The sequence below is a fragment of the Ovis aries genome, chromosome 17 (genome assembly GCF_016772045.2).
Source record: "Ovis aries strain OAR_USU_Benz2616 breed Rambouillet chromosome 17, ARS-UI_Ramb_v3.0, whole genome shotgun sequence".
Lineage (NCBI taxonomy): Eukaryota > Metazoa > Chordata > Mammalia > Artiodactyla > Bovidae > Ovis > Ovis aries.
This window is the reverse complement of record NC_056070.1, coordinates 1,979,081-1,989,299: the sequence shown is the minus strand read 5'-3', so window position 1 is coordinate 1,989,299 and position 10,219 is coordinate 1,979,081. Positions and strand designations below refer to the sequence as shown.

General features: G+C 40.1%; 1 protein-coding gene across 1 annotated transcript in view; it reads right to left on the bottom strand.

The window, feature by feature from the left end:
- Nucleotides 1-10,219, bottom strand: part of TLL1 (tolloid like 1) — a 389,207-nt gene that overhangs the window by 41,426 nt on the left and 337,562 nt on the right. The gene's annotated exons all lie outside the window — the stretch shown is intronic.

Below are 10,219 nucleotides of genomic sequence, written 5' to 3'. Positions count from 1 at the left end.
ATTTTCATACAGTAATGTATATGTTACAGTGCTACTCTCTCAGTTTGTTCCACGCTCTTCTTCACCCCTGATCTTCGAGTCTGTTTTCTATGTCTGCATCTCCATTGCTGCCCTGCAGATAGATTCATCAGTACCATCTTTCTAGATTCCATATATATGCATTAACATGCAATATTTGTTTTTCCTTGTATGACTAACTTTACTCTGTATAATAGGCTCTAGGTTCATCCACCCTGTAAGAACAGAATCAAATGCAATCCTATTTATGGCTGAGTAATATACTATTTTGTATATATACCACAGCTGCTTGATCCATTCATCTGTTGACAAACATCTAGGTTGCTTCCATATCCAAGCAATTGTAAATAATGCTGAGGTGAACATTAAGGTACATGTGTCTTTTGCAGTTATGTTTTCCTCAGGGCATATGCAATAGTGTGGTTGCTTGGTCTTGTGGTAATTTTAGTCCTAGTTTTTAAAGGAATCTTCATGCTGTCTTCCATTGTGGCTGTATTAATTTGCATTCCCACCAGCAGTGCAAGAGAGTTCATTTACTCAACACCCTCTCTATCAGTTATTGTTTATATATTTCTTAATGATGGCCATTGTGACTGGTATGTGATGACACCTCTTTGTAGTTTGATTTGCATTTCTCTATAATGGGTGATGCCAAGCATCTTTTCTAGTGTTTTTTAGCCATCTGTATTATCTTCTTTGGAGAAATGTCTATGTCTTCTGCCCACTTTTACTGGGTTGTTTGTTTTCCTGGTACTGAGCTACATGAGCTACTTGTAAATTTTGGAGATTAATCCCCTGTCAGTTGTTTTGTTTGCTATTATTTTCTCTCATTCTGTCTTCTCACCTTGCTTATAGTTTCCTTCACAGTGCAAAAGCTTTTAAGTTTAATTACATTCCATTTGTTTTTTTTTTTAATTTTTGCTTTATTTTACTTTACAATACTGTATTGATTTTGGCATACATTGACATGAATCCGCCACGGGTGTACATGAGCTCCCAACATGAACCCCCCTCCCACCTCCCACCCCACTTTTGTTTTTATTTCCATTTTTCTAGGCAATGGTTTATAGAGTATCTTGCTGTGGTTTATACCAAAAAGTATTCTATGTTTTCTATAAAACATACTCTATAAAAAAAGTTTTATAATTTCTGGTCTTACATTTGGGTCTTCAATCCACTTGAGTTTATATTTGTGTATGGTGTTAGGCCTTACAAATAACTGAGAAAATAAGAAAAGTGAAAGGCAAAGAACAAAAGAAAAGATATACACATCTGAATGCAGAGTTCCAATGAATAGCAAGGAGAGATTAGAAAGTCTTCCTAAGTGATCAATGCAAAGAAATAGAGGAAAACAATAGAAGGGGAATGACTAGAGATCTGTTCAAGAAAACTGAAGATACCAAGGGAACATTTCATGCAAAGATGGGTTCAGTAAAGGACAGAAATGGTATGGACCTAACTGAAGCAGAATATGTTAAGAAGAGGTGGCAAGAATACACAGAAGAATTATTAAAAAAAAAAAAACCACATAATGACTCAGATAAAAATGATAGTGTGATCACTCACCTAGAGGAAGGCATCTTGGAGTATGAAGTCAAGTAGGCCTTAAGAAGGATCACTATGAACAAAGCTGGTGGAGGTGATGGAACTCCAGCTAAGCTATTTGAAATCCTAAAAGATGATGCTGTTAAAGTGCTGCACTCAATATGCCAGCAAATTTGGAAAATTCAGCAATGGCTACAGGACTAGAAAAGGTCAGTTTTCATTCCAATCCCAAAGAAAAGCAGTGTCAAAGAATGTTCAAACTCCCACACATGTGCATTCATCTCACATGCTAACAAAGTAATGCTCAAAATCCTCCAAGCTAGGCTTCAATAGTATGTGAACCAAGAACGTCCAGATATTCAGGCTGAATTTAGTAAAGGCAGAGGAACCAGAGATCAAATTGCCAACATCCATTGGATCATAGAAAAAGCAAGAGAATTCCAGAAAAACATCTACTTTGTTTCACTAAAGCCTTTGACTGTGTGGATCACAACTAACTGTGGGAAATTCTTAAAGAGATGGGAATACCAAACCATCTTACTTGCCTCCTGCGAAACCTGTATGCAGGTCAAGAAGGCAACAGTTAAAATTGGACATGGAATTCTCTGTGTCTACTGGGATGATCATATGGTTTTTATCTCTCAAATTTTTGATATGGTGTATCACATTGATTGATGTGCATATATTGAAGAATCTCTGCATTCCTGTGATATAGCCTACTTGATCATGATGTATGATTGTTTTAATGTTGGATTCTGTTTGCTAGAATTTTTTTGAGGATTTTTGGATCTATGTTCATCAGTGATATTGATCTGCCATTTCTTTCTTTTCCTTTTTCTTTTCTGGCATCTTTGTCTAGTTTTTGTATCAGGATGATGGTGGTCTGGTAGAAGGAGTTTTGGAGTTTTTCTTCCTTTGCAGTTTTTGGAAGAGTTTGAGCAGGATAGATGTTAGTTTTTCTCTAAACTTTTGTTAGAATTTGCCTGTGTAACCATCTGCCCATGGGGGTTATAGTTGTTAGAAAATTTTGATTACTGTTTTGATTTCTGTGCTTATGATTGGTATGTTCGTATTTTCTATTTCTTCATCATTCTGTTTTGGAAAGTTATACTTTTCTAAGAATTTGTCAATTGCTTCCAGGTTGTCCATTTTGTTTTCATATAGTTGCTGATGCTGTGCTGATGTGTTCAGTCATGGCTGACTCTTTGCAATCCCATGGACTGTAGCTCACCAGATTCCTCTGTCCATGGAATTTTCCAGGCAAGAATACTGGAGTGGATTGCCATTTTCTTCTCCAGGATAATTGCTGATAGTACTTTCTTATGATCTTTTGTATTTCTGTATGGTCTGTTGTAACTTCTCCTTTTTCATTTCTAATTTTATTGATTAGGATCTTCTCAACTTTTCTTTCTTTCTTTCTTTTTTAAATGAATCTGGCTGGTGTTTTCTCAATGGTTTATCTTCTCAAAGCACCAGCTTAGTTTTATTGATATTTGCTATTGCAACAGACTGGTTCCAAATAGGAAAAGGAGTAGTATATCAAGGCTGTATATTGTCACCCTGCTTATTTAACTTATATGCAGAGTACCTCATGAGAAACGCTGGGCTGGAAGAAACACAAGCTGGAATCAAGATTGCTGGGAGAAATACCAATAACCTCAGATATGCAAATGACACCACCCTTATGGCAGAAAGTGAAGAGGAGCTATAAAGCCTCTTGATGAAAGTGAAAGAGGAGAGTGAAAAAGTTGGCTTAAAGCTCAACATTCAGAAAATGAAGATCATGGCATCTGGTCCCATCACTTCATGGGAAATAGATGGGGAAACAGTGGAAACAGTGTCAGACTTTAATTTTTTGGGCTCCGAAATCACTGCAGATGGTGACTGCAGCCATGAAATTAAAAGATGTTTACTCCTTGGAAGAAAAGTTATGACAAACCTAGATAGCATGTTGAAGAGCAGAGACATTACTTTGCCAACAAAGGTCCCTCCAGTCAAGGCTATGGTTTTTCCAGTGGTCATGTATGGATGTGAGAGTTGGACTATAAAGAAAGCTGAGCGCCAAAGAATTGATGCTTTTGAACTATGGTGTTGGGAAGACTCCTGAGAGTCCCTTGGACTGCAAGGAGATCCAACCAGTCCATTCTGAAGGAGATCAGCCCTGGGATTTCTTTGGAAGGAATGATGCTAAGGCTGAAACTCCAGTACTTTGGTCACCTCATGCGAAGAGTTGACTCATTGGAAAAGATTCTGATGCTGGAAGGAATTGAGGGCAGGCAGAGAAGGGGACGACAGAGGATGAGATGGCTGGATGGCATCACTGACTTGATGGATGTAAGTTTGAGTGAACTCCAGGCTTTGGTGATGGACAGGGAGGCCTGTCATGCTGCAATTCATGGGGTCACAAAGAGTCAGACACGACTGAGCGACTGTAGTGAACTGAAGTGATTGTCTCTTTAATTTTTTTTCCATTTACTTCTGCTCTGGTATTTATGATTTTGTGGCTCAGACGGTAAAGCATCCGTCTACAATGTGGGAGACCTGCGTTCAATCCCTGGGTTGGGAAGATTCCCCTGGAGAAAGAAATTGCAATCCACTCCAGTACTATTGCCTGGAAAATCCCATGGATAGAGGAGCCTAGTAGGCTACAGTGCATGGGGTCGCAAAGAGTCGGACACGACTGAGCAACTTCACTTCACTTCACTTCCTTCTACTAACTTTGTGGTACTTTTTGTCCTGTTTTTCTAGTTTTTTAAGGTATAAGGTTCAGTTTTTTATTTGATGTTTCTCATGTTTTTTGAGATAGACTTGTATTGCTGTAAATTTACCTCCTGGCATTGCTTTTATTGATCCCATAGGTTTTTAGTTGTTGTGTTTTCATTGTCATTTGTTTCTAGGTATATTTTTATTTTCTTTTTTCCTTCTCCAATGATCAACTGTTTATTCAGAAATGTATTGTTTACAGCCTCCATGTGTTAGTGTTTGTTGTAGTTCCCCGCCCCCCGCCCGTCCCCCCCCCCACCCCGTGAAAATGAAAGTCACTCAGTTGTGTCTGACTCTTTGTTACCCCATGGACTATGGTCCATGGAATTCCCAAGGCCAAAATACCACAGTGGGTAGCTTTTTCCTCTTCTAGGAGATCTTCCAAACCCAGGGATCAAACCCTGGTCTCTCACATTGCAGGCGGATTCTTCATCAGCTGAACCACCAGAGAAGCCCAAGTTAGCATCTAATCTTATAGCATTGTGGTCAGAAAGGATGCTGGAAATGATTTCAATTTTTAAAAAAGTGTTTCAAGACTTGATTTGTGAGCCAGTATGCAATCTGTCCTGGAGAATGTTCCAAGTGCACTTGAGAAAAATTGAAATCTGCTCTTTTTCATGGAATGCCCTATAGATATCAATTATGTCCATCTGGTCCAATGTATCATTTAAAGTTTGTGCTTCCTTAGTAATTTTCTGTCTGGATGATCTGTCTTTTGGCATGAGTGAAGAATTAAAGTCCCCCACTATTATTGGGTTACTATCAATTTTCAATTTGCCTTATGTATTGAGGTGCTCCTATGCTGTGTGCATATGTATTTATAATCGTTATATCTTCTTCTTGGATTGATTCTTGATCATTATGTAGTGTCATTCCTTTCCCTTGTAATGCTATTTATTTTAAAGTCTATTTTATCTGAGTATTGCTACTCCCACTTTCTTTTGATTTCCGATTCCTCAGAATATCTTTTTCAAGCCCCTCACTTTCAGTCTGTATGTGTCCCTAAGTCTGAGATGAGTGTCTTATAGACAGCATATATAGGTTTTGCATTTGTATCCATTCAGCCAATCTGTGTCTTTTGGTGGCAGCATTTATTCCATTCATGTTGAAGGTAATTATTGATATGTATGATCCTATTACCATTTACTTATTGTTTTGGGTTTGGTTTTGTAGGCCTTTTCTTTCTCTTTTATTTCCTGTCTAGAGAAATTCCTTTAGTATTTGTTTTGAAACAGTTTGGTGATGATAAATTCTCTTAATTTTTGCTTGTCCATAAATCTTTTGACTTATGGACAAATCTGAGTCTGTATTGAGTCTTAAAATCTGAATGAGATCTTTGATGGACAGAGTAGTCTTGGTTGAACTCTCCCCCCGCCCTTTCATCAGTTTAATTATACCCTACCCCTCCCTTCTGGCCTGCAGAATTTCTGTTGAAAGGACAGCTGTTAGCTTTACGGAGATCCCCTTGTATGTTATTTGTTGCTTTTGCCTTTCTGCTTTTAATATTTGTTCTTTGTGTTTAATTTTCATTAGTTTGATTAATATGTGTCTTGGCATGTTTCTCCTTGGGTTTATCTGGTATGGGACTCTCTGGGCTTCCTTGACTTGGGTGACTATTTCCTTTCCCACTTTAGAGAAGTTTTTGACTATAATCTCAAATATTTTCTCAAACTCTTTCTTTCTTCTTCTTCTTCTTCTTCTGGGATCCCTATATTTCTCTAGATGGTATGCTCAGTATTGTCCCAGAAGCCTCTGGGACTGTCCTCATTTCTTTTTATTCTTTTTTCTTTATTCTGTTCTGTTTCAATCATTTCAATCATTCTATCTTCCAGATCACTTATCCATTCTTCTGTCTCAGATAGTCTGCTGTTGGTTCCCTTTAGTGTCTTTGTAATCTCAGTTATTGTGCTGTTCATTGCTGATTGTCTATTATTTAATTCTTCAAGGTTTGTTCAAACATGTCTTGAGTCTTCTAGATCTGAGCCTTCAGTTTCTTTATCTGTTGGTCCATTTTATTTCCTAGGTTTTGCCTCACTTTTACTATCATTAATTCTGAATTCTTTTTCAGGTAGACTGCTTATTTTCTCTTCGTTTGTTTGTTCTTATGGGTTTACACCGTGTTTCTTCATCTGCTGCATTCATCTGTTGCATGTTTCTCTGTCTTCTCATTTTGTTTAATTTACTGTGTTTGGGGTCTCTTTTCTGCAGGCTGAAGGTTTGTAGTCCCTCTTAATTGTGGAGTCTGTCCCCCTCCACAGGTGGGGTTGGACCAGTGCCTTGAGACCAGTGCCTGTTTGAGAAGATTTGTGTTTCAGATCTGATGGGTAGTGCCATGTTCAGTAGTGTGTTTTAGGGTATCTGTGGACTTTTTATGACTTTGAGTAGCCTTTTTGCTAAACGCCAGGCTGTGTTTCTGTTTTGCTAAAGGTTTGGCATAAGGATTCCAGCACTGGAGCTTTCTGGACATTGGGTGGGGCTTGGTCCTACTGCTGAGATGGAGGCCTTTCAGCTAGCTCTTGTCAATTGATGTTCCACATGATCACGAGTTCTCTGGTGGCCCAAAGTCTTGTACTTGTGTCTCTCACCTCAAAGGTTCAGGCCTGACCCTGTACTGTAGCACCAGGATTTCACAGGTCTCCCAGCCCAGAAGATAAAACCCCAAGACTAAAGGTGAAAGCAACAGTCAGTACCCAAGAACACCCAAAGAATACCATACACTAACAAAAAGAAAGGAAGAGAGAAAAAAGACAAAAATAACAGTGAAAACAGGAGTCAAAAAAGAAGAGATCAAGACAATAAATGAACCCATAGTAAAGTGAATACTAAAAACAAGACCAGCAAAACTACAAAATCAAAAACATGAGGAGAATGCTATATAATTCAATAGTACTGTAAAAATAGGAAAAAAATGAAATGAGTTAATTTAAAAATAAGATGTTCTAAAAATTGAAAAAGTAGGTTATAAAATAAAATTAAAGAAATAATGAAGAACATGAGAACAACATAAAAAAGAAAAGACAGTTTTAAAAAGAGAAAAAAAGGAGAAAAATGTGTATAGAGTTGTAGTTCCATCTCTGCCTCTCTAAGAGGCCATCTAATACTGGACTGTTCTCTGGACTTACTGTGGGGACAGTTCAGACTCTCATCTAGCCCTAGTCCTGTATGTACTTGCCTCCAGTATCCATGGTTGCCAGAGCTAGGGATTTTACTTTTGTGTGAACACTCTGTCCTTTTATGCATTTCATGGACACAGAGTCTACCTAGTTGGTCATGTGGATTTAATCTGCAGCTTATACAGATGGTGGAAGAGTTTTAGATCCTATTCTTTAACCACTCTGTCCTGCAATTCAATTGTGTTTTATTTACACCTCTGCATGTGGGTCATCCACGGGGATTTACTCCTGAGGCTCCCCAGAGGACTCGAGACTGCCCCAGTGAGGAGCAGGCATGGAGGCAGCATATATGCTTGGATTAAGAGGTCCTTAGCAGAGCCAGGTGGAGAAGGCAATGGCACCCCACTCGAGTACTCTTGCCTGGAAAATCCCATGGACAGAGGAACCTGGTAGGCTGCAGTCCATGGAGTCGCAAAGAGTCGGACATGATGAGCTACTTCACTTTCTCTTTTCACTTTCATGCATTGGAGAAGGAAATGGCAACCCACTCCAGTGTTCTTGCCTGGAGAATCCCAGGGACAGGGGAGCCTGGTGGGCTGCCGTCTATGGAGTCTCACAGAGTTGGACACAACTGAAGTAACTTAGCAGCAGCAGCAGCAGCAGAGCCAGGTGTGCAGGGAAGCTGACAGCCATAGGCAGAGGGGTATATGGTTCCATTAGAGTTTTCCCTAGCCTCTGGCCACTCTGCCCTAGTGAGGATTGAGCATGAAGGTGGTGCAGCTGCTTGGATCACAGGGAGCCTGGTGTTGTCAGGTACACAGGGGAGCCAGTGACCACAGGCACAGGAGATAAGATGCTATATGAGCCTTTTTCTAGCTTCTGGCAGCAGTGTTCAAAAGGCTTCCCTGGCTGGTCCTTTGTTGCTTGGTGCAGCAGGCACTCAAAGGAACGACCCTGGCTGGGGTCCTTCTCTATTGTTCATCACAGCAGTCACTCAAAGGGCCACCCTCTCTGGAGTCTTTCTCTGTTTATCAGCTGCCAGTGCCAATGTGTGGGGGGAGAGAGAGGCTACAGTGATGGCTCCACCCTGTGCCTGACTCAGCAGGATTGCCTTGCCTCCATGGCTGCCCAATTTCCTCCAAGGGCATTCCCTGCAGTAATCTCCTCTCTCACATCACATTGGGCCATCTTCCTGCAGCCAAAAGCCATCCACGTCCTGAGATTTCTCTCCAGTCCCTATGTCCCAGCTTCCAGCCACTGTGTGTACTGGGGACCTGCATCCCTGTCTGGGGTACATAGGGCTGCGATACAGATTGTCTATGTGGTTCTCACTCTATTCAGACCAGCACAGATCAGCTGCTTCACTCCCTAGTCCTTTCAAATGCTTCCCCTCTGTCCCAAACTGTTGCTCTGGTGTGGGGAATCTTACCCCTGCTTCAGTTCCTCCGCTCCCCAATTGCAGGTCCAGTCCATACATTCTCCTAGTCTTTTTCTCTTCCTTCCTTCATCCTACTTAGTTTTGCATGGGTCTATATATTCCTTTCCAGTGGTCAGGGACTCTTGCCAGCTCTCAGCTGGTGCTCTGTGAGATACTAGTCTTTGTTTTAAAGTCTATTTTGTCTAATATAAATATTGCCACCCAGTTTACTTTCAGTTCCATTTACATGGAATACCTGTTTTCATCTTTTCATTTTCAGTCAATCCAAAGTCAGTCTCTTGTAGGCAGCATATATGTGGATATTTTTTAAAATTCATTCTGTCACGCTGTGATTTTTTGATTGGAGCATTTAGTCTATTTACATTTAAAGTAAGTATTTGGAGGTATGTACTTAGTGTCATCTTGCTGATTGTTTTCAGGCTTGTTTTTCTTTTCTTAGTTTTTATTCCTTTCTGCTCTATTCCCTTGTGATTTGATGACTATCTTTACTTAGCATTACCTTTGGATTCTTTCTTCTTTTGTCCATGTGTGCGTGTCATCTATTATAATTTGGATGTGGTTACCAAAAGGTCATATATAACCCTGTATGTGCCATGTGCTGTGCTAAGTCACTTCAGTTGAGTCCAACTCTTTGTGACCCTATTGACTGTAGCTAGGCTCCTCCGGAATCCATGGGATTCTCCAGGTAATAATATCAGAGTGATTGCATGTCCTCCTCCAGGCAATCTTCCTGATCCAGGGGTTGAACCCACATCTCTTATGTCTCCTGCTTTGGCCAGTGGGCTCCACTAGCCCAACTGGGAAGCCCCTTAGTCCTGTATATGGTTACATATATGATTATTTTAATATTTTAATTTGATACTTACTATGATAGTTTGATATGATAATCTGTGTGATCTGGTGGTAGGGTGGAGCTTGGTGAGTGGGGCTGGGTTCATGACCTTAATAAAAGAGAAAGAGGATTCCCAAATTGTGCTTTCAATGTCAATGTTTTACCATTAGAATGAGCTCACAAATCTGTTTTCAGTGTTCAGTTTCCCAGGGAGAGTTCCATTTGTCTCCTAACCCTGTGGGAAACGGGTTTGGGAAATGAGTTTGACCAAGGCTTCTCTCAAACTTCTGCTTCTGCATTAGGTCTTATAGCATGTTAGATTTTGTGTATGCCCTTTACGATTGGAGCTCTATTTCCTACAGCCATCTGGCTTTCCTGAACATAAGCTCCATTGATTTTCATAAACAGATAATCTAGGGGCTCATGTTTCTGGCATAGGACCCACCAGGCAGGGTGACTTGATGTGAGACTTAGAGTCTTTGCTCTAAATGTAAGTAAAAAGATAGTGGA